General features: G+C 34.5%; 1 pseudogene; it reads left to right on the forward strand.

Annotated features, from left to right (window-relative positions):
* Positions 1-28,000, forward strand: part of LOC116422624 — a 62,584-nt pseudogene that overhangs the window by 16,369 nt on the left and 18,215 nt on the right.

Raw genomic sequence — 28,000 nt, forward strand, 5'->3', positions numbered from 1 at the left:
GAAAGAAATGACAAATCACTTCAGTATCTTTCCCACAAAACCCCCAAAATGAGATCATGAAGAATTGAGCACAATTGAACAATAACAAAGTAGGGATCTCCTTTTTCATTTGTATCCCCAGTGCTCAATACAGTACCTGACATATTATAAATGCTTACTACATGCTTGGCCAATGACTTGCTGAGTTGAACCAATAGATAACTGAGAAAGTAGCAAGAAAACACCCAGTTTTTCAATGACTTCTTCTGTAAATCATATGGACTGCTTCTTATTGTATTTCCTGTACCAGCAGGAATGATTTCTGAGCCATCATCAATTATCATTAAAAATTAGAAAAAGCAGGTAGGTTGAAAACAAAATCATAGACCAGTCTCCTTAATGAATATTGATGCTAAAATCTTAAATAAAATATTAGCAAAAAGATTACAGAAAATCATCCCCAGTATAATACATCAGGACCAAATGGGATTTATACCAGGAATGCAGGGCTGGTTCAATATTAGGAAAACTATTAGCATAATTGATTATATCAATAGCCAAATTAATAAAAACCATATGATCATCTCAATAGATGCAGAAAAATCATTTGATAAAATCCAACATCCATTCCTATTAAAAACACTTGAGAGTATAGGAATAAATGGAGTTTTCCTTAAAACAGTCAGTAACATCTATTTAAAACCGTCAGTAAGCATCATATGCAATGGGGATAAACTGGCACCATTCCCAATAAGATCAAGAGTGAAACAAGGTTGCCCACTATCATCATTACTATTCAATATTGTATTAGAAATGCTAGCTTCGACAATAAGAGTTGAGAAAGAGATTAAAGGAATTAGAATAGGTAATGAGGAAACCAAATTATCACTCTTTGCTGATGATATGATGGTATACTTAGAAAACCCCAGAGATTCTACTAAAAAGTTATTAGAAATAACCCACACCTTTAGCAAAGTTGCAGGTTACAAAATAAACCCACATAAGTCATCAGCATTCTTATATATCACTAACAAAATCCAACAGTGAGAGTTACAAAGAGAAATTCCATTTAAAGTAACTGCTAATAGTATAAAATATTTGGGAATCTATCTGCCAAGGGGAAGTCAGGACTATATGAACAAAACTACAAAACACTTTCCACACAAATAAAGTCAGATCTAACCAATTGGAAAAATATTAAGTGCTCTTGGATAGGGTGAGCAAGTATAATAAAGATGACAATACTACCTAAACTAATTATTTATTTAGTGCTATACCAATCAGAGTCCCCAAAAAACTATTTTAATGACCTAGAAAAAATAATAACAAAATTCATCTGGAAGAACAAGAGGTCAACACTTTCAAGGGAACTAATGAAAAAAAAAAATCAAATGAAGGTGGCCTAACTATACAAGATCTAAAACTATATTATAAAGCAGTGGTTACCAAAACCATTTGGTATTGGCTAAGAAATAGACTAGGAATAGGTTAGGTACACAGGACAAAATAGTCAATGACTTTAATAATCTAGTGTTTGACAAACCCAAAGACCCCAGCTTTTGGTATAAAAATTCACTGACAACAGTTGGGAAAATTGAAAATTAGTATAACAGAAACTAGGCATTGACCCACACTTAACACCAAGATAAGGTCAAAATGGGTTCATGATCTAGGGATAAAGAAGGAGATTATAAATAAATTAGAAGAACAAAGGATAGTTTACCTCTCAGACCTGTGGAAGAGAAAGGAATTTGTGACCAAAGAAGAATTAGAGACCATTATTGATCACAAAAGAGAAAATTTTGATTATATCAAATTGAATAGCTTTTGTACAAACAAAACTAATGCAGACAAGATTAGAAGGAAAACAATAAACTGGGAAAACTTTTTATAGTCAAAGGTTCTGATAAAGGCCTCATTTCCAAAATATATAGAGAATTAACTCAAATTTATAAGAAATCAAGCCATTCTCCAATTGATAAATGGTCAAAGATTATGAACAGACAATTTTCAGATGAAGAAATTGAAAACCATATGAAAAGATACTCCAAGATATTATTAATCAAAGAAATGCAAATTAAGATAACTCTGGTTATCTTAATACCACAACACTCCTGTCAGATTGGCTAGGATGACATGAAAAGATAATGCGGAATGTTGAAGGGGATGTGGGAAAACAGGAACACTGATACATTGCTGGTAGAATTGTGAGTACATCCAGCCATTCTGGATAGCGATTTGGAACTTTGTTCAAAAAGTTATCAAACTAAGCATACCCTTTGATCCAGCAGTATTCCCACTGGGCTTATATCCCAAAGAGATTTTAAAAAAGGGAAAGGGACCTCTATGTGCAAAAATGTTTGTGGCAGCCCTCTTTGTAGTGGCTAGAAATTGGAAACTGAGAGGATGACCATCAATTGGAGAATGGCTGAATAAACTGTGATATATGAATGTTATGGAATATTATTGTTCTGTAAGAAATGACCAGCAGGACGATTTTAGAAAGGTCTGGAGAGACTTACATAAACTGATGCTGAGTGAAATGAGCAGGACCAGGAGATCAGTATATACTTCAACAACAATACTATATGAGGATCACTTCTAATGGATATGGCTCCCTTCACCAGTGAAATGAACCAAATCAGTTCCATTTGTTCAATAATGAATAGAACCAGCTACACTCAGCAAAAGAACTCTGGGAAATGAGTGTGAATCAGTACATAGCATTTCCAATCCCTCTCTTTTTGTCTGCCTGCATTTTTGATTTCCTTCACAGATTAATTTTACGTCATTTCAAAGTCCGATTCTTCTTGTGCAGCAAAATAATTGTATGGATATGTATACATATATTGTATTTAACATGTACTTTAACATATTTAACATGTATTAATCTACCTGCCATCTGGGGGAGGAGTAAGGGGAAGGAGGAGAAAAATTGGAACAAAAGGTTTTGCGATTGTCAATGTTGAAAAATTACCCATGCATATATCTTGTAAATAAAAAGCTATAATAAAAAATTAGGAAAATCAAGAGAGGTACTGTATCACTAGAGGATGTATTATCCCAGTTTTTCAAAAAGGAAGAGAATAAAGTCTCCAAACATAGGCAAATATCATTAGCTTAATTCTTTGTAAAATAACAGATTAAATTGTTAGGAAAATGATTATTTAGAAAAAGAAGCAGTGTTCATCAAGAACAAGCATGACTTCATGAACAATATATAATCCAAAACAAATCATATTTTCTTCTTTGTTCATTTGAAGATGATGATCAAGGGAGTGCTCTGGATAATTTACCTAGATTTTAGCCAAGTAGTGGAGAGAGTCTCTCGCTAACCTTATAAGTAAGGTGGAGAGATCTAGGCAATATATTGGTATGTAGATTCAATGAGATTGAATGACTGACTTCAAAAAAAAGTAATTAATGAGTTGAAGGAAAGTATCTAGTGAAGTGCATCTCCCTCTCCCCTTGTTTCCCCAAGATTTTTCATTGGTCTTTTATCTAACAGGGCCTAAATTCAATGTTTTTATCTATTCCTTGGAAATGAGATTCTTGTTTTACTCTGCCTTGTCAATTCAGAAGTACAAAATTGTTCAGATGAAACATCATTATGAGATTTGTAGAGGACATCTGGCATGGAGCTTATTGCCAGAGATCAGGCAGGATCCCAAAGGATTTCCATGGGCTGGAGTGTTGGACTGAATCTAGTTAAATAAAAGTCAGTAGGGATAAATGTAAAGCCTTGCACTTAAGCATAACAAATCAAAATCACAAGTAAAAGGTGATGGAAGTATGATTAGACAGTAGTTCTGAAAAAGATCTCGAGGTTGGAGTAGGTTACTGGAGATTAACTAGACTAGCAGTAGCTGGAATAGCTATTGAGATCTTGGGCTGCATTAAGAACGGAAGAGTTTCTAGGCTTAAGGAGGCAATAGTCCCACTGGAATCTGTTCTCATCAGACCTCCTCTAGACTTTGTGTTCACTTCTAGTTACTGTGGGAGCTAATTGAGGTCATGTAGGAAAAGAGGAGGGGCCAAAACAGGTTTAATTTATGTCCTCACTTCGCCAGTGAGGCTTTGTATAAATCTTGTCCCATATGAGAATGCTCTCACTCCTCACCTCTACTTCTTGATACACTAGCCTCCTTTTAAGTTGGCCAGTAGGATCTCCTTTGAAAGGTTTTTTCCAATTTCTTCATTTGTTATCATTTCTTCACTCTACTCCAGTCCTATGTCACATGTATTTTTTATATATACTTTAGATATACTTACCTGAAAATATACTGTGTTCCACTAATGGAATGCATGCAAACTCTTTTTGTGGGCAGGGACTCTTTAACTTTGTATTTGTATCCCTAGCACTTAGCACAGTACCTAGGACAGAAAAGAGACTTAATAGGTGTTTGGTGACTGATTAGGCTGTTGATTTACCTGCTATTATTATATTTTGTTTATTCTTATATCTTGTTAACCTTTTTTTAAATGAACTTTAACAAACTTAATAAAAACAGACTTTAGAATTGTATCATTAAAAATAAGAATTTTAAAATGTTACTCAGTTTTCCTTTGACTTTTCATTATGTAATTCTCCTGACTCTTTCATTGTTTTGTAGGTTGAAACCCACGTTATTAGATACCATTACTTGTGAAGACCGCGTATTTTAAAATCAGCCGGAGTCAGGAATTCAGGTTAGGGGAAAATCGTCAATCTTTATTCTCAGTGAAGAAAGATCGGAGGTGGAAGAGAATGGGCAATAGCAATGTGTGTAGCTGAGTCAAGAAGCTAGCTAGACCATCAGCCACACGACCAGCACCTACAAGCATAGAACCCAGGCCCAATCTCTCCCCGCCTCTCTTCCTGTCTCTCTGCCTCCAGCCACCAAAATCGTCATTTCCTATACAACACATCAGGACTTGCACAGAGAGTGGGCGGGGGTCATTCTTTATCCAAACATGTATATTAATAGAGTATAGTCCAATTACTATTTAGCCTCACGTGGGACCTCAGTGCATCAACTCAAGCCTCAGCCCATTACAATTACTGCCATTTCTGCTTTTCTGTATCATTAAATACCAATGTCTTAATTTTAATCTTCCTATATCCTTTTTGTAAAAACAAAAAATTGAATTAATTTCTGATAGCCAAAATATTGATTGAATTTGTATCCTGCTTCTCTCACTGTTGCTTTTTCTACTTATTTTTCATCCACTTCTATAACATAAAAAACAGTGTCCCCAAAGACACAGTTTTGTAATTTTTTTCTCTCTTTTCCCAAAACTCTCTTTCTTAGTTTTTTCTTTCATATGCTCCTCTTAGGTCAGTGATCACTTTTATGTTGATGATTCACAAATCTGTATCATCAACCTCAATTTTTCTTTTGAATCCAGTCCCATGTCTCTTTATGCAATGTCTCTATCTGCATATCTTGTTAGTATTTCAAATTTGACATATCCAAAATAAAACTTAGCACTCTTCTCTTTCCACCTTCCCTATCCCTTTATGCCACTCTCCTCTCAGGCAAGTTTGAAGGTTTTCTCATGCAATAATACAGGCTTGAGTCCTGAGTTATTTTAATATTATCTCTCTTGATCAGCTGTAAGGTCTCTCAATTCTGCCATTACAAGCATATATTTCAATTTCTCTAATCCCACTGCCATGATAAAAGTTTGACCTTTATTATGTCTTATATGGGAAGTTATATTAGACTTTCCCCTCTACAGTGTAAATTCCATATAAATGCCAAAATAATTTTAAGGGTCACTTTTGCATCATAGTATGGGATAGTATAAATTGTTGGAATAGTACAGGAGGCCAGCCACAGTCTGCCTTCATTAGAGCTCTAACCAAGAATCTTTGGGCCCAAAGCAAGCTGTACAAAACATGTATTAAGGTGTGGGGTAAGAGGGTAGATTAGGAGACATTGCCGAGATTCTGGGACATTGATTCTAAGTTGCTGCTGTAGCTCAAGAAACTTACTCTGGCCAGATTGTAGCTTTCCATTATAACTTATTATCCTTACCTACTAGATGCCAAGTTTTGTTATTTCTGCTCTGATAAACAACTGCAAGTATTGTTGGGACCCTTTACATTTGACACCCTCGTACAAAATCCTGGTTATTCTGACCTAGTGATAGGTCTGAACTCCAGTATAATGTGTTTCCAGCCTAGTTTCATTGTGCTCGCCTCTTCTCATAATATGTTCCAATAAGATTGGACTCTTCTTTCTCTTTTAAAAAGTCATGCTCAATTGTTGCATTTGTTTTAGCTGTTCCACAACTTTGGTATGCACTTTCTTATTATTCCTGCCTTTCAGGGCTCATTTTAGATGTTTGTTTAACCTTTAGTTAGCCTTGTTTGATTCTTCTAGGTGATGACATTCTCTCCTTCCTCGAATATCTCTTTTGCATTTCTTTTATTTTCCTCTTTATTTCATTTTCTAAATAAATTGTATTTATCATTGCTCTACTCTTCTAGTAGAACGGAACTTACAAGAATATATGACAAAGACTACTTTGACCATAGGAATTAGGTAATAAATCTTCATTGAATATGAATCAAATTTGATTTTAGAAGATAAAGATTAAAGTATATGATTCGCTTTAGCCTTATTTTAAGAGTCGAGATGTGTGTGTGTGTGTGTGTGTGTGTGTGTGTGTGTGTATGTGAACATAATTTCTCTACAAATACCTGATATGGGATTTTCAAATCCTTCAAAGTTGTCAAAACCATAGATATGCTTTCAATTCTCTATTTTCATGATGGTTTATGTGACAGGCAGTGATAATCCTTGGCTGAGTTAGAGCATATTTGTTGTTTCAGGAATTAATTCAAGAACGTGGCTGGAAACTTCACAGGGGGAGGAATAGGAGCAACTGGATCCTTTTCAGAGGGACTTGAACAGGGTTATGATATTAGAAAACTATGGGAACCTTGTATCTATTGGTAAGGATAGCTTTCCCCTGACTGAGAACCTGTCCATTGAAGTGTCTTCACATTCTTATATCCAAAAAATCTTTTGGTTATCTAAAGTGCTTATCCAAATGTAAATATTTACTAAGTGTATTGTGGGACATCTTCTAAATCCATTATGGCTGAGACCATGTTTCTTTCTTCTATTCTCAGATGAAATAGCTTGCACCAGTAGCTTGGAGGATCATGCTTAAGTGTGGAACCCAGAAAGCCTGTGAAGGGTGCAAGGGGATTGCACCTTTAAGGGTCAGGTCGGTTCTCCTAAGCCTTTGCAGTTGAAAAATTTTTAAAAATGTTGGTTTATACAGAGTTAAGGAGTTGCAAATCAGCCTTTACTCTTATCTTATTCTCTGATTAGAACTGATTGACTCAAGGAACACATGAGCCACAGGGGTCTATCTGGAAGTCATAAAACACAGTTATTGAGGCAGACGTTGCTTGTGAAAGAATGTATGCTTTTATTTTTAATAATATTTTATTGGGAATGAAATAAAGGAGAAAGGTTTAGAGGTTTTCACTGCAGCTGCCTCTCAGTCTCCTTGTATCATTATTGTCCTCTCACATGACATGATCTGTTCTGTTGGTCAGAATCAGATCCCCAGCAGTCACTAACAAGTGGCTCTCAAACGTGGGGCACAAGAAACAAAGAAGCAGTGGGGCTTGATGAAACAGGATCCCCCAGGAGAGTTCCTTCAGAGACTTTGTATGGAGGAAAGAAAGGGGGCAGATCCAATAAGCCTGTAAATTAATTTTTTGCAGTCAGGGTAATTAAAATGGGCCAAATTCATATCAAAGGGCTGAGTCAAGAGACTTATGAAAAATGCTTAGTATGTTTGATAAAGGAACAAGGGCTTATAATAACCACACAACAGTTTCTATAGTAGAAAAAAACTTCACTATCGCTGCCAGCAGATGGCGCAATGAAAAAAAGTTTTAAGAATTTGTTGCAAAAGTGCTAATTAAAAAAAAAAGTGCCAATAACAAGAACAACAACAAAAGGTTCAATTCTACTACATTATATGGAAGATTTGTTGGCTGCCCATAAAGACAACTTTATCTTAGAGCAAGGTTTACAAGAATTGATAAGACAATTAAAACTGCATAAGCAGTTTTGGAAGCAGCCCTCCTTTTCAGTAGTTAGGTTTTTAGGTTGCAACAGATGCTATAAGACCATAAAAATTGCAGATCAGAAAAGAGATTAAAAATTTTATATGATTTCCAAACGCTTATGGGCGACATACAATGGCTTCACCCAAACTAGGGTTGTCTGACCCCCTTTATATGATATTTTGAGAGGAGAATCAGATTTAAATTCTCCATACCAACTTTATCAGCTATGAAAGCACTACAAATAGTTGAAGAAAAGACTCAAAACAGGTCGCATCGACCCAGAGAAAGAGTTGAGTATTACAGTGTTGGATACTCCTGAGTATCCTACTTTGATATTACATCAAGAAAAAACTATTGGAGAATGGATGACACACCCAGTGCAGTTTAGCGATTCATTAACTCCATATGTTACTGTGATAGCCAAATTATTATTCAAGGCTGCCAAAAGGATCAGTATTTGACTAGATGTCCTGTAATTTCAGTATATATCCCTTTTTCTACAGGACTCTTAAATGATTTGTTTCTGACATCATTAGAATGGCAATTATTACAATTTCTCTTGTCTTATTTACATGGTTCTCTTTTACCTAATGCAAAATTTTATTCTACATGGGCCTGGATGATACCCAGAATAATTACTGACAAGCCATATTAATGGTTTTTACTGATGCTATTAAGCATAATAAAGCATATGTTTCTTAACCAAAAATGTGTGTGTGATACTCCTTTTGCGTCTACAAAACAGAGTGAATTATTTGATATTGTACAGGCTTTAAAGATTTGTTCTATGGACAAAAATTTGCTTTCTGACAGTGCTTATGCCATTTTTGCTCTAAAGCATTTAGAGACTCCTATATTTCAATTATTTGTTGAAGTACAAACACATTTAAGAGCATGACATTGCAAAATGTTTCCTCATTATGTATGATCACATACTGACCTCCCCAGGCCCCTTATCCACTGCTAATGAAATAGTGGACAAAATGCTTATGCTTAACATCCTGGAAGCACAAAAGGCTCATAATAAATTTCATATGTTTGCAAAAAACATTAAGACATTGTTTCTCACTACAAAGTAGGAAGATAGACTGATAGTAAAGTCCTTCATATCTTCTGCTCCTTATATCTTGTGCTCTTTTTCAGAAACCTCCTGCAGGTCATTTACTTATTAATCCAGAAAAGATAATTATCCCAATGATGTTTGACAAATGGATGTCATACATATAACATCTCTTGGGACTCAGAAGTATGTGCATGCATCAGTGATTTTACTTATACTAATGCTTGCAAATCTGAGGGAGTTCAGGCCGTCATAAATTATTTTTGTGCTGCTGCACAATTCATGGGCTTTCCAGTAATGTTAAAAGCTGGCAATGTTTCCGCCTATACTTCAGCCCCATTCAATACTTTTTGTAAAGAGATGCATTTTTCTCATGTTACTGTCATTCCTTATGATTCACAAGATTAAGGAACTGTGGAACACTGTCATAGAGACATTAAAACACTTCTCCAAAAAAAAAAAAATGAATAATATAGGTTGGGACTCACTCTGACGATACCTATCTTATGTTGTCTTCACCATTAATTTTCTGACATTTGATGATAACAGCTTAAGTCTGCAGAGAAATTTTTTCCCTTCCTGTCAGGGTCACCTTGGGCACCACACCCATTTATGCCCTGTGACACAATCTATCGGGGTCATGTGGCAAGACCCCTGCACCAATATATGGCATGGACTGTCATACATACTAAGATGGGCAGGAGAATATGTTTATGTTTCCACAGGTGATGGAGAAGAGAAATGTATTCTAACCAGACACATCCACATTATCAGGGAGGAAGCAAACATCCCACAAGATTCAACAGGTGTAACAGCATCTTACCCTGCAAACTCATGAGCATTCCTACTGGCAGCAACCATTGGGAAGGAGAAGGCAGAAAAGAAGAGGCTTAAGTTCTGCTGGGACTCTTGCAATGCTGTTTACATTTCTCAGCATGCAGACTCACAACAGCTACTGCACAATTTGGACTTACTTTCCTCATCCACCATGGGTACGAACTGTGACTTGGAAGGACGAATTTACTGACATAACTACAAATAATACCATGCTATTAGGGGGAAAAATAAAACCTATGGGAACCTTAGACACAGTAGCTTTTAACTTCACAGGCAAGGCTAATAGCTTTCTTACATGCTTTGATAAAAATGTAATTGAAATCTGGTGTCTTAAGTTAATATCACATTGGATACGAGGGATTTAAATGCAATAATTAATAACATTGATCATAGCCAAAAACCTGGAATTGATGTTGGGAATATTGCAAAAAATATATTATCAGTCATATAATAACTGAATCCTTAGGCAGCATAACTTCTGTTTTGTTACAATTTGGATCAGGTCTTATTGTGCTTGTGTGATTATTGCTCTGCTTGTCAGGGTTATTGAGAGTGTTCCTTCTCCTGTCAGCCAAATTAGCACCCAACTTCATTTAGCTTCTCTAAAACAAAAATGGGGAATTGTTGAGGACCATGCTTAAGTGTGGAATCCAGAAAACCTGTAAAAAGTTCAAGGGAACTGTACCTTTAAGGAGCGGGTCAGTTCTCCTAAGCCTCTGCACTTGAGAAACTAAAAGAATATTTGGTTTATACAGAGTTAAGGAGTTGCAAATCAGCCTTTATTGTTATTTTACTCTCTGAGCAGAACTGATTGACTCAAGGAACACATGACCCAGAGATAGATGTCCGGAAGTCATAAAACACAGTTTGAAGATGTTGCTTACAAAATAATGTATGCTTTTATTTTAATAACCTTGCTGTTCTTAAAAAAAAACTTTTATGTGTATTCTGTATAGGGATAAAATAAATGAGAGAAGTTCAGAGCTTTTTATTTGCAGCTGCCTCTCAGTCTCCTTGTATCATTATTGTCTTCTCACATGACAAGATTTATTCTGCTGGTCAGAATTAGATACCCAGCAGTCACTATCAGGTAAGTTCCATAACATCACCATACAACTAAAATTCAGGAACAAGTTCACTGTGCTTGCCCTGGAACTGCACCTTGCCTACTTTTTGTTTGTCCAGGCTAAATATCTTCTAATTCTCCACAATAGATCCTAGTCTCTTGACACAGAGAAGGTCAGATGAATTTCTTTTTAAATCTCAATCAACTCTGATCATCTCCCCATACTTTCTGAGAAATATAGAGAAGTCTCCAGAGGTTTTTGATGTTGTCCTCTAATGTACTCTTTTCCCTTAAAGGGTATATAGGCTTGCATTCTGAAATGGCTGTCTATCTATAGCATTTTCTCACTTCTACCCCATAAGCCGGGCTTCCAGGTTTTAAATTAGAGGAAATGAACCATGAACGCCAGAGGAAGAATTCCCAATAAACACTCATCTAGGTAAGTGAATGATGGTCATGCAGAAAGAAGTAAGCAACAATTCACTTAATCAATTGTGGACCAGAACCTTAGGAATTTTGGACATAGACTTCTTCAGAGGATCTTAGGCCCATAGTTAAGTTCTAGAGCTATTTAGCTCAAATTCCCTTGTGTTTTTCCTCTTTCACTTTGCTGATATCTATATCCTCTCTCATATTTTCTTATCTTAATTTTTTTCTTCTTAATTTAATTTAACAACATCAACAAAAACAAACATTTGGGTATATAAACAAAGAATAAGGATTACATATTATTTGGCAAACTTCATTATATTTCATATATATATATATACATATCACTTAACAATATAGGAATAAAAACATGTAATGTTCTCTTCTCTATAATATAATGTTCTCTATGAGAGCAGGTTTCTTGGGGAGCTTCCGGAAGCAGCCTTCTTTTCAGTTCTGAGTAATAATCCCAAATTCAGCCAGCTGTTAAAGTCCAAATCCTTTATTTTCCATTTCCTTCACTTGGAGCTCGGCTAGCTTTCTGGAGGCCTTCCGGATCTTGGTTTCAGTGTTCTCCACAGGACAGCCTGCCACCTCTTCTCTGTTTCCTTTGTTCTACCCAACTGAATACTGGCTTCTCAATCTCCCAGAGTACTCTTTGGCCCTGAGAGCTTCTTGCTTATATGCTGCACACTGAGTATATTCCAATCATTACATTACTAGGAAACCATTATTTGTTGTAGGATTAAATCAATGCTAATTTAGATTTAACCATTGTCTCCTCAATTCCACTGCCTTAGGACCTTGTAAGAATTCTAACAAAAACGTGATGTTTACTTTTGTAATATAAATTTACTTTTGTAAAGAAAAGCCATTTATTTTTATATGTAAGCTTTTCTGAACTCTTCTGTGTATTTTTTTGGTTGCTGTTGCTATTATTGACAATACACAGGAAATTCTCCTCTTTTATTTTGTACTCAAGACTACTAGTTTATCTATTCAGGTTGTCCGTTAATTACCCTTGTTCTGAGTTTTTGATGTCCTAATATATGGTCAATTTTTGTGTTACCAAGAAAAAGTATACTCCTTTCTGTCTCCATTTAGTTTTCTCCAAAGGTCTATCATACCTAACTTTTAAAATTCTATTTATCTTCTTAACTTATTTCTTATTTTTTATTAAATCTTTTTATTTTCAAAACATATGCATGGATAATTCATTGACATTAACTCTTGCAAAACCTTGTATTCCACTTTTTCCCCCTTTCCCCCAACCCTTCCCCTAGATGGCAAGTATATGTTAAACATGATAGAAATATATCTTAACTTATTTCTTCTTTATTTTGTGGTTTGATTTATCTAATACTGAGAGAGTGAGGTTGAGATCCGCCACTAGTATAGTTTGCTGTTTAATTCTTCTTGCAACTCCCTTAATTTCTCCTCTAGGAATCTGGATGCTATACCACTTGGTATATATATGGTTTGAACTGTTATTACTTCATTATCTCTGGTACTCATTAGCAAAATGTAGTTTCCTTACTTGTCTCTTTTAATTAGATCTATTTTTGCCTTTGTTTGATCTGAGATCAAGACCACTATCCCTGCTTTTGTTACTTCAGCTGAAGTAAAATAGATTCTGCTCTAGCCTTTTACCTTTATTCTGTATGTATCACTCTGCTTTAAATCTGTTTCTTGTAAACATCATATTGTAGGATTCTGACTTTTAATCCGGTGTGCTATCCACTTCCATTTTGTGGGAAAGTTCACAGTTAAAATTACTAACTCTATTTCCCACCATCCTATTTTCTCCAAATTATATTTTTCCCTTTCCTTTTCCCTTTTCCTTCCTCACTAATATTTTGCTTCTAACTACCATCTCCCTCAATCTGCACTTCCCTTTTATAACCTTTCCCCTCATTTTTATCCCTTTCCCCTTCTATTGTGTTGTCCCTTCAATTAGCCACCCCATTCCTTTCCCCTTTCCCTTCTTCCCTTAGAGTGAGACAAGTTTCTACATCAAACTAAATATGTCTGATATTCTCTTTGAGCCAAATATGATGAGATTAAGGTTCAAACAATGCTCACTCCTCTGCTTTCTTTCCCTCAAATGTAAGAGGTCTTCTTTTGCTTCTTTAAGAGATGTAATTTACCTCTTTTTACTTCCCTTTCTTCTTCTTACAGTACAATCCTTTTCCCACCACTTGTTTCTTTTTTCTATCATTGCAGTAAAGTCAAATTAAACCTACACCTTCCAAGTATTCTCTAACAAAGTTACAGTTCTCAAGAATTAAACATATCAGTTGCCCACATAGGGATGTGAACATTTTAACTTTAAAAAAAACCCCAGTTTTTTTTTCTTCCCACATTAGCTTTTTATGCTTTTCTTGAGTTCTGTATTTGAAGATCAAATTTTCTGTTACTGAGATGGGATTTATCTGTTGCCTTTTTATATTCAGAAACTCTGAAATAGACTGAGAGAACATCATAACAAGGGAGTTTTGGTATAGATTATGCCTTTGCACTTTAGAATATCTGATTTTTATTCTGGAGATAAAGTCTATATCAAGAATTTCCAGTGAAGAAGATAAAACTTCAACCACTTAAGTAGACCCATTCCAAGTACTCACTACTCTGACTGTAGTCAAGGTTAGGGAAAAGGGGTTCCTGGATGCATTGTCCCCAGGTGAAGCCTGCCCCTCATATTTTTTGATGACTTTGCTTTGTTGACTTTTCACTATCCTGCTTGTTATCTTTTTCTGCTCATTCCACTCCTCCAAGAAGAATGGGAAAAGGTTTAATGCTGTTAGTAAACTGCACATTGAGGTAGGACAGGATTTGTACCATGTTAAAGAAACTGAATTTCATGGACATTGGGTGTGCCATTACATACAGCAAGGTACTGTGACTCACGGGAAATTGTTCCTGTGACAGAGAATGGTACCAATTAATAACTGAGGTATGGGTTTGCCTCATCCTCGACAAGGAACTTTACCTTGGAAACCCCAACATAAAGCTTCTCAACTGGATGGCCCTAGACCAGTTCCTTTCACCTCCCTAAAGTGTGACCACATTGTGTTTATGGTCAATAACTCCTGGAGAATACTATGGCAAGACTCAAACTAGCATGGCAGCTCTTAGTATATACCTTTACCACCTTTTTGCTTCTATTTATCTATGCTTTTATCTATCACTTAACACTAAGGCCCCTATAATATCTTTGACTTTGACAAGGTAATCAATTGCATCAATAATCTTATTTTTCCCAATATTGCTAGAAGTTATAGAGATAACAACATACCTTCTTCTTCTGTGCCAGACATTCTCTCTAATAATTATATATATTAATAATCTATAATAATCACATGGAGAAGCCCTCCCTCTGAACAAGTTTCCCAGTAAACCTCCCAGGAATGAATTAAATAGGCAGAAGTTTAACAACATTTTTGTCAAAGAATTTAGGAATAAATAGAGGAAGACAGCAAATACAAAGGAACTGTAAAAAGTGGAATACCTTGTGCTAGAGGAATGATGAAGTCCAAGGGAGTATAGTCAGATGAGAAATGTGGAAAATGGATAATGACAGATTGCATTGCACATAGAAAAAGAGGATCAAAAAGTTGATACTTCTTGTGATCATCACATAAAAAGATTCATTGAAGTTAATAAAAGGTATAATAACAATTACAAAATTCATCTTGAAAAACAAATAGTCAATTATATCAAGGGAATTAATGAGAAAAAATACAATGGATCATGATCTAGCAGTAACAGACCTAAAACTATATTATAAAGCAGCAGACATTAAAACCATTTGGTACTGGCTAAAAAATTTGATCTTTAAAAAATTATGGCCAAGTTTGACTAATTACCACTTTACCTTATAATTTGAGTAGTGGTAGGGCAAGCCTTATTTTCCCCTTGCTTTTCCTTTTCTTATAAATTTCTATTAATAATCACTTCTGGTTTTTTGAAAATGTACTTTCTGTTCTCCTGGGTGTCCTGCTTTAGAGACTCTTCCTAGTGTTTCAGACAGCAGACAGGTGGAAGGCTAATTGCAGCCAGCATCTCCAAAGACAGAGGGACTTACACAAGTCTATGCAACAGAGAGGGAGAGCAGATATCACCAAGCCTGGAGAGCAAGGTTGGTGGGGAGTGTAGGACTGAAGGCATTCTGAGGGAGGGGAGAATGAGAGAAAGCAAGGTAGAAATGGAGACTAAATGTACCCCGGGAGGTATGAAAAAGACTCACAGGAGTGATGTTAGGAACAAGCTAGGTTACTCTGTTCATTGTAAAAATGGGAAAACTAAGTATCAGAGAAGAGAAGGGACTTCTGTAGCATAAATAGTGGCTTAAGGATTCAGAGTAAGAGAGATTAAGAAACAGAAAGAGGCAAAAGGTGGTACAGTTAATCAGTCATTAAGCATTTGCTATGTGCCAGATACTGTGTTATGTACTAGGCAGACAGAAACAACAATGAAAGAGTCCATGCTTGAGGGAAAAAGTGAGAAAATAAGAGTATAGAACCAACAGAAGAAATACATAAGTTGTGAATCTAGCATGAAAGATATGTAAACAGTAAGAGACAAAAAAAGAGTTGGGAGCAGGGTGGGGAGGTACTGAGAAGAAGAAGAGAGAGAAACGCATGCGCACGTACACACACACACACAGAAAACATTAGCAGAAACAGAAAGAAGTGTGGAAAAGAAAGAAAAAAAGAGGAAGATGAGCAGATACCAAAAGACAGAAAAACACACAAAAAAGAGAAAGAAGAGTTTTTCTGGAGACTGATTAATTAGGTAATAAGGGAGATCAAAAGGTTTGGGGAGATCAGAGGACTCAGGGATCTTGGGTCAGAGGCTTCAAGAGTTTTAGGCAGGCATATGCTTCAGAATGCTTTTATTCTTTTTGTAGTGTTTCTGTATATCTCTTATTTCTTATCCATGCTAACTCTTCTACTTTAATCCTGCTCCTTAATTTACCTTGCTATTAATTAATCCCCTCCTCCTTTAGATAGCTCCCTTATCTTCTCCCCCAACTCTTTCTTTCTGTCTTTATCCGATTTCCAATAATCTACATTCCTAATCCCACTGTTGTTAATGTAAACACCCTTCTGTAGTCCACCTTTCCTATGCTGCTCTTTTCTTCCCTCTTTATCCCATTCCCACTAATCTATATATTTTGTCCCACACCATTTCTCTATACATTCTTTTGTAACCCACCTTATCATATTCTTTCCCCATTTCCTCCCTCCTTATTTCTTTATAGATTTTGTAGAATGTTATACCATTTAAGGTATGGGTTTGTGTGTGTGTGTGTGTGTGTGTGTGTGTGTGTGTGTGTAGGGTGTTGCTTATTTAACCCATTCCTGATGTGAGTAGATTTTCAGAATTATGAGCCTTCTTCCCTCTTTTAAGGCTTGTGTGTCTATTATTCCTCTGCATTTCATTTGTATAATGTAATGACTATTTTTACCCTTTTCTAGACAATTTTGCTTTTTAGAACCAAATCATGCTCAGCTCTGCTCCAATATTTCTTTTGAGCTACCCAATTATTGATTTGAAACAAATATATGGTATACATTTCCATGTAAAAAAGAAAAACATAAACAATTTGTCCATGTTAAGTTCATCAATAGTAATCTTTGATATTGGTTCTTCTATGTTAATTCCACTTAAGTTTAGGTTTGGCTGAAAGTTCTGAAAATCTGCAAGTTTGTTGAATATTCATTCTTTTGCATTTATTATCATGGATAAATTTGACTGCAGGCCTCATTCTTTTGTTTGACAGGACATATTATTCCAGGGCCCATGGTTTTTTATTGTGGTGCTGATAATGTTATGCCACAGTTCCCTTTTAATGTCCTGACCTGGTTTCTCCAATTGTCAGGTTTAGTTACTCTGCCTCAGGTTATAACTTTTCCCTCTTAATGTTTAATGAGATGAAAGTTTTATATCTTTAGGTTATAATCATTCCTTCTTAATGTTTGACAGGATAAAGGTCTATCCATTTTAGACATCATTAGAATATCAGTAACCTCTCCAGTACCTCCCTCCATTGTGTCATCGTAGGTGCCCTCCCCCCATTAGGTTATCCCCATCCAGGTACCTCTCCCATTATGTCATTGTTCTTGTTATCCTATAAAAATCTTGCTGTCCCCATACTCAGGGCTGGATTCTTTGAGACAATAGTGTTGTTCAGCCCTGGGACCAACCATGGATCCATTTGGTCCCAGTATATCTCTCCATTTAATAAATTATTAAATTATTCTCTAATCTCTGTCTTGCTCAGTTTCTCCAGCATTACAATAAGTCCTGTACAATTCTAATTAACTCCAGCATTTTTGAATTGTTTTCCTCTTGTTTCTGGCAAAATTTTCTCTTTGATCTGTGGGTATCAAAATCTGGTAATAATATTGCTATATATTTTCCACTAAAGATCTCTTTGTGGTGGTAATTGATAGACTTTTTCTATTTCTACTTTCCCTTCATAATCTATCACTCCAGGACAATTTTCTTGGATTATTTCTCACATTATTGTGTCAAGGTTCTTTTATCAGTCACAACTTTTAGGTAGTCCAATTATTCTTATATATTTCTCTTCTTGATGGGCACTCTGAATCTGTTTTTTTTTTTTTTTTTTTTTTTTTTTTTTAATAAGGTGTTTCACGTTGTGTTCTATTTTTTCATTCTTTATATTTTCTTATGTTATTTCCTAGTCTCTTATAACTTCACTGGCTTCCCCTTGCCCAATTCTAATTCTCAAAGAATTATTTTCTTTTGTAAGATTCTGTATCTTTTCCAGCTGGTTAACTTTTCCCCCCATAATTTTCATGTTTTTCTTGGGTGATTTATTTATTTTTTTATTTATTTGCTTGTTTATTTAGTTTTTCCCCAATCTCTCTTCCTTGATTTTTAAAATCTTGTTTGAGTTCTTCTCTTTGGGCAGGTAACCACTTAAAGTTACACTGGGGTAAATAGGATTTTTTTTCTTAACTTCACTATACTTTCCTGAAGATGAATCCTAGTCTTCACTATTCCCATAGTCTATAGTGAAATTCTTTTTTGCCAGTTGATTTTTCTTTTTTAAGTGAGAAGTATTAGTGTAAACACCTCTAATCTTGAGGTAGGAGAAATGTGCCTTTAGCTTTACTTCTCCTCTCCCCTCTGAACCCCAAACCAAGAGCTCCATTCTCATTCAAGTGGCTGTAGTCAGCAGTGTCCCTACTTCACTGCCTCTGCACTCACTCAGTGTGCCTGTTCCTTCTCTATCAGGGCTATGTCTTTGCTGCACAGCTGGAAGTTTCTAATCAGCTTCTATTCCTTCAGTCTTCCTGGACTCAGCCCAACTCTGTACATAGTCCAAGAGGTGAAAGTTTCTGTGGTTCCTGCTGAAGCATTAGCCAAATTGAGCTTGGTACAGGGTTCTCCACTCAGCATTTATGAAGAGCTAGCCCAAAGGTGTTAGCATTCTATACTGGTTAAAGCCTGTCCTGGAGTCTTTCTTCTGGCCTTGGATTGTTCCTGGGGTCACCCATTTCTGCCCCAACTCTTATTTGTTTTGTTTTTCCAGTTTATGTTCACCCAAGGCACAAATTTGTTCTGTTTGTGGGGGAAATCAGGAGAGCTTGAAATTTACTGACCTATTCAGTCATTTTCCCAGAATTTTTCCCTTGTCTTACTCTTCATGATCTCATTTGGTTTTTTCCTAGGCCATGAGGGAAGAACATTGTATGAATCTTACTCTCATCAGAGTTGGCTCAAAGAGGAAATAATTGACATATTGGTTTTACAGATAATCTTCTCTCACCTCATTAAAAGGAGGAGAGGAAAAGGGAAAAGGAAACAGAGTAATAAGGGAAGGTACAAGAAAGGGGAAAGGATTCAAAGGGAGGAGGGAGTGATCCTAAAGAGGGAGAGCTGGGTGACACAAGTGGGACCCATAAGTTTAATACTAGGGAAGGCGGGAAGGTGGACAAGAAAAAGAAAAGCATAATCTGGGGATATTAGGATGACAGGAAATACAGAATTAGTAATTTTAACCGTAAATGTGAATGGGATGCAAAAAGTTATCAAACTGTGCATACTCTTTGACCCAGCAGTGCTACTACTGGGCTTATACCCCAAGGAGATACTAAAGAAGGGAAAGGGACCTGTATGTGCCAAAATGTTTCTGGCAGCCCTCTTTGTAGCGGCTAGAAACTGGAAAATGAATGGATGCCCATCAACTGGAGAATGGTTGGGTAAATTGTGGTATATGAATATTATGGAATATTATTGTTCTGTAAGAAATGACCTACAGGATGAATACAGAGAGGTTTGGAGAGACTTACATGAACTGATGCGAAGTGAAATGAGTAGAACCAAGAGATCATTATATACGTCAACAATGATACTGTATGAAGATATAGTCTGATAGAAGTGGATTTCTTTGGCAAAGAGACCTAATTCAGTTTCAATTGATCAATGATGGACAGAAACAGCTACACCTAAAGGAAAAAAATAACACTGGGAAATGAATGTAAGCTGTTTGCATTTTTTTGTTTTTTCTCTCCAGGTTATTTTTTTTACCTTCAACCACCCCCTTGCAACAAGAAACTTTCAGTTCTGCACACATATATTGTATCTAGTATAAGTACAAATATTTCAACATATAAAGACTTTGCCATCTAGGGAGGGGTGGAGAGGGAAGGAAAAATCAGAACAAAGTAGGCAAGGGATAATGATGTAAAAAAATTACCCTGGCATGGGTTCCCAATAAAAAGTTATTATAAAAAAAAAGACAAAAAATGGAATGGGAACCTTACACAAAAAGGAGGTGGAAACAGACTGGATCAAAAGTCAGAACCCCAATATGCTATTTGGAAACACATTTAAAAACAGGGGAATACATAAGAACAAAAGGTAATAGGCTGGAGCAGAATCTATTTGCTTCAGGCAAAATTAAAAAAGAGGGTACCATCCTTATCAAGCAAAAGCAAAACGTCTAATTAAAAGAGATAAGGAAAACTGTATCTTTGCTAAATACTATAAAATAAGCAAAATCAATAATAAATATATATTCACCAAGTGGCATAGCATCAACTTCCAAAGGAAAGGAGAATTTGAAATAATAGGGAATAAAGGAGTCCACCAAATTTTTATGACACAGACATGGTCTGATACCAAACCAGGTAGATTGAAAACAGAAAAGAAAATTATAGACCAATCTACCAATGGATATTGATGCTAAAATCTTAAATAAGATATTAGCAAAGACACAAAAATCATCCCCCAATAATACACCATGATCAAGTAGGATTTTACACCAGGAATGGGTTGGTTCAATATTAGGAAAACATCAGTATAATGGCTATAAAAACCAAATTAACAAAAACCATAATCATCTTAAAGTGGAAATAACATTTGATAAAATCCAACATCCATTCCTATTAAAAATACTTAGAGATAGAAAAATGACTTTTAAAAAATAATCAGTAGATTTATTTTAAAACCATCAGTAAGCATCATAGGAGGGGGCAAACCAAACATTCCCCAATAAGAAAGGAAACGGGGTCCCATATCCCTTACACTTAATATTGTATTAGAAATCTAGTTTGGAAAAAGTTGAGAAAGGAATGGGAAAAGAAAAAACAATAGGCCAAATTATCACCTTTGTGATGATTGATGGTAAAGAACCCCGAGATTCACTAAAAGTTAAGAAATAATCCACCCTTTAGAAAAGGTGGGAACAAAATAAACCCAAAGTTATCAGCATTCTTATATTTCAAAAAACCCAACAGTCAAATTACAAAGAGAAATTCCATTTAAAAGTAACCGTTGTATAAAAATTTAGGAACTATTCCCAAGAGAAAACCAGAAACATTATGACAAAACACATAACACTTTCCACACAAATTAAGTCTGATCTAACCAACTGGAAAAAATATTAAATGCCTTTTGGAAGGGTGAGCAAAAAATAAAGATGACAATACTACCTAATCTATTTATTTAGTGCTATATATGATTTCCCAAAAAAATTATTTTGATGGCCTATAAAAAATAACAACAAAGTTCATTGAAAAAAAAGGTCAAAATTTCAAGGAATTAATGGAAAAAATCAAAGAATAGGCCTAGTTGTACCAGATCTAAAAATTATATTATAAAGAAACCAAAACCATCTGGATTGGCTAAGAAATAGATAGGGATCAATGGAAAGGTTAGGTTCAAAGGACAAAAGCAATAATTTTAAATTAGTTTACAAACCCCAAGACCCCAGTTTTGGGGGAAAAGAACTCACTATTTGACAAAAAATTGTGGGAAAATTGGAAATTATTTAAAGAAACTGAGCCCACATCACCATACACCAAGATAAGGTAAAATGGGTTCATGACCTAGGCATAAAAAATGAGATTATAAATAAATTAAAAGAGCATAAGATAGTTTATCTCTTTTTGGAAGAGGAAAATTTATGATCAAAGACAACTAGAGATCGTTATTACTCAAAAATAGAAAATTTTGATTATATTTCAAATTGAAATGTTTTTGTACAAACAAAACGAATGCAGAAGATTGAAGGAAACAATAAACTGGGAAAACATTTTTACAGTCAAAGGTTCTGATAAAGGACTATTTAAAAATATAAGAGAAATTGACCTAATTTATAAGAAATGCTTCTCCAATTTAAATGGTCAAAGGATATGAACAGACACCAGATGAAGAAATTAAACTAAACAGTCAATTGAAAATATGTCCAAGTCATTATTAATCAGAGAAATGCATTTTAAGACAACTCAGATACCACCACACCCCGTCGATTTGAATGACAGGGAACATAAGGGAATTTGGGGAGGGAAAACAGGGACACTGAACATTGTTGGTGGGAATTAGAATCATTAATTTCCTGGGACAAATGGAACTATGATCAAAAGTTATCAAACTGTGCATACCCTTTGATCCAGCAGTTTTTCTCGGGCTTAACCCCAAAGAGATACAAGAAGGGAAAAGGGATCTTTGTGCCAAAATGTTTGTGGCAGCCCTTTGTAGGGTGAAACTGAAAATGAATGAATGACCATCAATTGGAATGGTTGAGTAAAGATATATGAATGTTATGGAATATTATTGTTCTGTAAGAAATGCCGGGATGAATACAGAGAGGTTTGGAGAGACTTACTGAATTGATGCTAAAAAATGAAGCAGAACCAGGAATCATTATATACCAACAAAATACAGAGGATGTTTCTGATGGAAGGGATTTCCAAAAAGGATTCCCTTAGTTTCAATTGATCAAGGAGGCAGGAAAAGCACACCCAAAAAGAACACTGGGAAATGAATGTAAACGTTAATTTTTTGTTTTTCTTCCCAGATTATTTTACCTTCTAATCCAATGTTTTTATGCAACAAGAAACTGTTCATTCTGCACAATATTTATTAGGGACAACCGGGGACATATTTAACTTTATGGGGTTTTCCATCTGGGAGGGAATGAAAGAAGGAGGGAAAAGTCGGAACAGAAGGAAAGGGATAATGTTTAAAAAATTACCCAGGCATTTCCGTCAATATAAAGTTATAATGAAAAAAAAAAAAAGAAAATTTTCAAATGGGGAAAGGAGGTATAAAAGTTCCTTAGGAAAATAGTTTCTTAAAAAAATTAGAATTACAAATGGAAGCTAATGACTAAGAAACAAGATAAAGCAAAATGAAAAAAAAAAAAATAAAAACATGAAGTATTCCCTTGAAAAAAAAACAACCAACATGATAAATAGAAATTTTAAAGAAAACAAAAAAAAAATTAAAAAAATTAAAATAAAAGTATAAATTATTTCTACTTGAAAGTCATGATCAAAAAAGAACCGGACATGATCTTCAAGAAGCTATCAAGAAAAATTTGCCCTGATGTTTTTGAACAGAGGAAAATAGAAATTGAAAGAACCCCGTGGAATGAAAAGTGGAGAAAATGACAAAACAGACAACATATTGGGGAGGTGGTCTGTAGCAAAAGGGGAAAGAGAATAGAATAAAGGGGAAAAAATGAGAAAATTGTGGGTTTTTTTGTTTGTTTGTTTTCTGGTTGTGCATATATATTAACTTTTTCATGGTTTTTGTTTTTTTTTTATTATTTTCAAAACATTTGCATAGTCTTCCACATTCATTCTTGTATAACTTTGTGTTCCAATTTTTTTTTCTCCCTCCCCTTCCCCCACCCCTGTTGGGCTTTTCTTCTTTAAAAAAATATATTGTTTTCTCTGGGGAGAGGGTTTTGGGGAAGTTTCGGGGCAGCCTTTTAGTTTCAATTAAGGTAAAAATCACCCAAATTGAAGCCAGCTGATAACATCAAAATTTATTTTCTCCTTCCCAAGTCTTGTCTCTTTCCTTGGGCCCAGTTAGCTCAGAGGCCCCTCTGCTTGGTTCCAAGAACTTCCAGATTGTCCCCTTCCCCTGCCTCTCCCTGGTTCTAAGAGCTCTTGCAGCTTTGTCCTTTGCCTCCCTCTTTCGCCTCCAGATGGAATGTATCTCTCTTGCCCTGAGAGAGGGCCGGCTCAACCCCGAGGGCTGAATCTGGTTGTCCTGAAAGAGTGGGCTTCCCCGAGCTTCGACCTGGGAATGTTTCGAAAACCTTGAGTGACTCTTGGTCCTTTTATGCCCCCAACAAAGGGGATTTGGGATATCTCAAGCGTGCTCTTGGCCCAAGAGCTTAAGGGAGCTCAGATATCTCATACTAAACCCCAAATCTCTCAAACATTGAACTCCATTGAATTAAATACTTTTTCTCTAAAGGTGTAACACAAGTATTATTTTCATCGTTTAGCAAGTTATCACCTTTGGGGATTCGCTCTAAGGTGAACCAATAAGTATTGTATCAATTCCATTGATTAACATGGACAATTCTTCACACACAATGCATCAAACAACAACAAAAGGAAAATGCTATGCCATCATCCACAATTGTCCCCACAGTCCTCTCACTGAGCCAGATGGCTCCATTAAAAAATCACTGGAACTAGCCTGAATCACCTTTTTCAAAAGGCCATTCCATCAGAATCGTCATTATAATTTGGGTTGGTTTGTCAGTCTTCTCTTGTTCTACTTGCTTCACACATCAATTCATGGTCCCTCCAGGCCTTTTGATCATTTCTTATAGAACATTTTTCCATAACAATCATATCCATAACTTATTCACCATTCTCTAACAAAAATCCACCAATTTTAAATTTTTGGACTCAAAAGGGCTCTAAAAATTTTTTTTTCACATTGAGAACTTTTTTTCTTTTATGATCTCTTTGGGAACAGGCCCAGTAGAACCTGGATCGGGGTAGAAGTTTGATAGCCCTTTTGGGCATAATTTCATAAATAGTAATCTAAAAAACAGTTTTGAAGTGAGTTTCTTTGGTAAAAGCTTCATTTTCAAACCTAGAGTTTATGATTCAAATTTATTAAAAAAAAAAAAAGAGAGAGAGAGAGAGAGAGAGAGAGAAAGAGCCATGCCCCAATTGATAAATGATCAAAAGAAACATCTGCATAAAGGGCTATAAATTCATACATATCCTGTGATCTATAATACCACCATTTGGCATGAATCCCAAAAGTGATATTTTAAAGGGGAAAAGAATCCATATGTACAAAATATTTGTAAAAGATCTCTTCTCAGGACAAAAATTCTAAGTTGAAAGAATGTCTATCAACTGGGGAATGGCTGAATAAATTATGAAATATAATTGTCATGGAATATTATTGTTCTATGGGTAATTATGAGCAAGATGCTCCCAGAAAGAAAAAAAAAACCTTGCGTTTTTCTTGAGAGGTTTTTGTTTTTTAGGGTGGGAGATATATATGTGAAAGATCACAACATGAATCTTATGGAAATGTTTTGCAAAACTTCACATATGATTTCTTAATGGACGCTGAACATTGTGATAAAGAATTGAATCTGGAACTCAAAAAAAATTTAAAGAAAATGCAAAAAAAATGTATGTAACTGGGAAAAATATTAAATAAAATTTAAAAATAAGAATTGGATGTGTAGGGACTGGACATTCATCCTTCTGTTATTTTCATTAACTTTTATAAAATATGCATAAATTGAAACAGGACCCAAATCAAAACAATAAATCAAAATCTATTGTCTAACAAAAACAATAGGAAAGATGGTAGAAGGATATTAATTTCATTTACTGCTGTCTGCTTTATTTTAGGTCCCAGAAATGTAGGGCACTAGTTACTTAATGTCTGTTTCTACTTTTACTTGGAGTCTCTTTTACTTGAAGATATCTACAATTCCAAACATACTAAGTTTGCATTTGACAGACTAATTTATGCTGACATATTTCTATTGCAATATTTTGGCTTGGAGTTAAATAAGATTTCTAAAGATTATGTGTAGTATGCTTTTCTTCTTAGGCAAAATTAAAACAAAGAAAGAATAAAACTAAGAACAGAACATGTTCAGATCATGTATCTTTATATGCATATAATTCTATTGCTAGAACTAGTTACTGTTGCAACAGGCATTCTCTCCAACATCAATCTCAGAGAAGACATTGTACATTTATTTTAATGACCTTTTGTGGATCTATTCCACAAATTTTTATGACTTTATACCTTAATAATTATATTTTCTGACTTTTGTACCTTTTAGAGTTGAACTTCAAATGTTTTCTGACTACTCTGTAAAGTTGATCTTTTTTCTTTTTTGGTTATTTTTTTTTTCTCTTTTAAATCTCAGTGACACATTTTCTCACATAGCCATTTCTAGTGATTTACACATTTCAATCAAAATTATATACAACTGATTTTCATCATTTTAGAAATACCAATAATATATCTTTCTCAGCTTTTATAGTTCTATTTTTAAAATTGTATTTATTTAAAACTAAACACAAAATTAGGAAATAAAAAATGAAAATATAAAACAAAACAAAACATAGTCATGTACCCAGAAGAACATCAAGAAGGATTCAAAATATGTAATAATATATTTCTATTTCCATTATGTGCTACATAATAAAAATGGTTATAAATCCATAAGTGTCTATCTTTTCTCTGAATCATTGTAGGTTATTCTTTTGTTCTCTGCAATGCACTTTTTACTTTATTATTTTTCTCTTCATTTCAGATGTATATGAACACAAATGCATTTACATATAAGTAGACATGCAAATAAAATAATATTATAGTTGACATATAATGTAAATTTTTCTGTTAATTGGGCAAATATATTTGCATATATAGATATATGTATATATATATATAATATATACACATACATAGTGTATATTCACACCCACCCCTACACACATGCACATGCTTATACACACATACATACACCATTTAAGTTGTCCTTCATGAATGATGTTAGATTTTTTAAAATTTCAGTATGATAATCTTATTTCCTTCATATTCTTACTCTCCCTCTTCCAAAACATTTAGCGTACCTATATTGTTTAATATCAAAGAAAAAAATTCTATTGTTAGGAAAGAGAAACAAACAGCAGTTTATTCCTTAGTTCTTTGCGACAATTCTTTCTTAAAACAATGAATAAAAGTCTTATCACTTATATAAAGCTCCAAATAAAAAAATACACAACTATATCAATATCTTAACAACAGAAAAAGACAACTTGATTTCCAAACTGTAATTAAATGTTTCTAAATATGTATTTGAAATTAAAGCCAGAATTTTTCAGGATACTAAGAAATAATTGAAATCAATTTTTCTAAATTTAAAAGCAAAACTATTTGAGCAAAAGATATATCTCCCAAATCTCTTGTTAAATTATCAAAAGCCATTTCTATTAAACTTTTAATGGTGCTTAGATGCTATTATTACAACTAATAATTCTTTCTCCCAATAATTTATTGTAAAAATACAGCACTGAAATTGTTTCTTCTTCTAGTAAATAGAAGTAAATTCTAGTAAATTCTTCTCTAATAAAAAAGAGTAAATGAAAATAAATTAAATGAGTAGTGTGGATAATATGATTTAAATCTAAGCTTACTGCTTATTTATTATTGCTAAAGCAAAAGCTTTGTAAAATAATATATGGAAATATTATTACAACATGCATAAGAAATTATTGTAAACAGATGTTGTCCAGGAGGGGAAATGAAAGGTAATGAAGCAACAACACACAGGGGACGTTTCATTAAGATCAAAATACCATTACTAAAACTCCATCTATATAGTCACTTAAATCTAAAGTTGCAGAAAAAAATGAGTATAAGGAAAAGAGAAACAATTTAATCATACTTGAAAATATATCCAAAAGGTTCCTTTGTTTAATTTGCTGTTGTTGTGCGTTATTTATAAACTTTCAAAAGTACAGAAAGCAAGGGTATCTTCTTTTCCTTAGAGTGGAATATAGATTTCTGAAAGAAGTGGCCAATTTAATAATGTCCATTTATTTTTTCCATAAGCATCTGATATTTCATTCACCATTTGGAACACTGTTTAAATGGTCAAAACAGAAAGAAAACATCTATAAAATAAAATTTTCCTTTACTAGAGAAAAATTTACCTTATTTAAAAAAAATAAAGCTGATATCTCTTCAATGACATGTTAGAGGAAATCAACAAGTA

Source organism: Sarcophilus harrisii, chromosome 3 (assembly GCF_902635505.1).
Source record: "Sarcophilus harrisii chromosome 3, mSarHar1.11, whole genome shotgun sequence".
Lineage (NCBI taxonomy): Eukaryota > Metazoa > Chordata > Mammalia > Dasyuromorphia > Dasyuridae > Sarcophilus > Sarcophilus harrisii.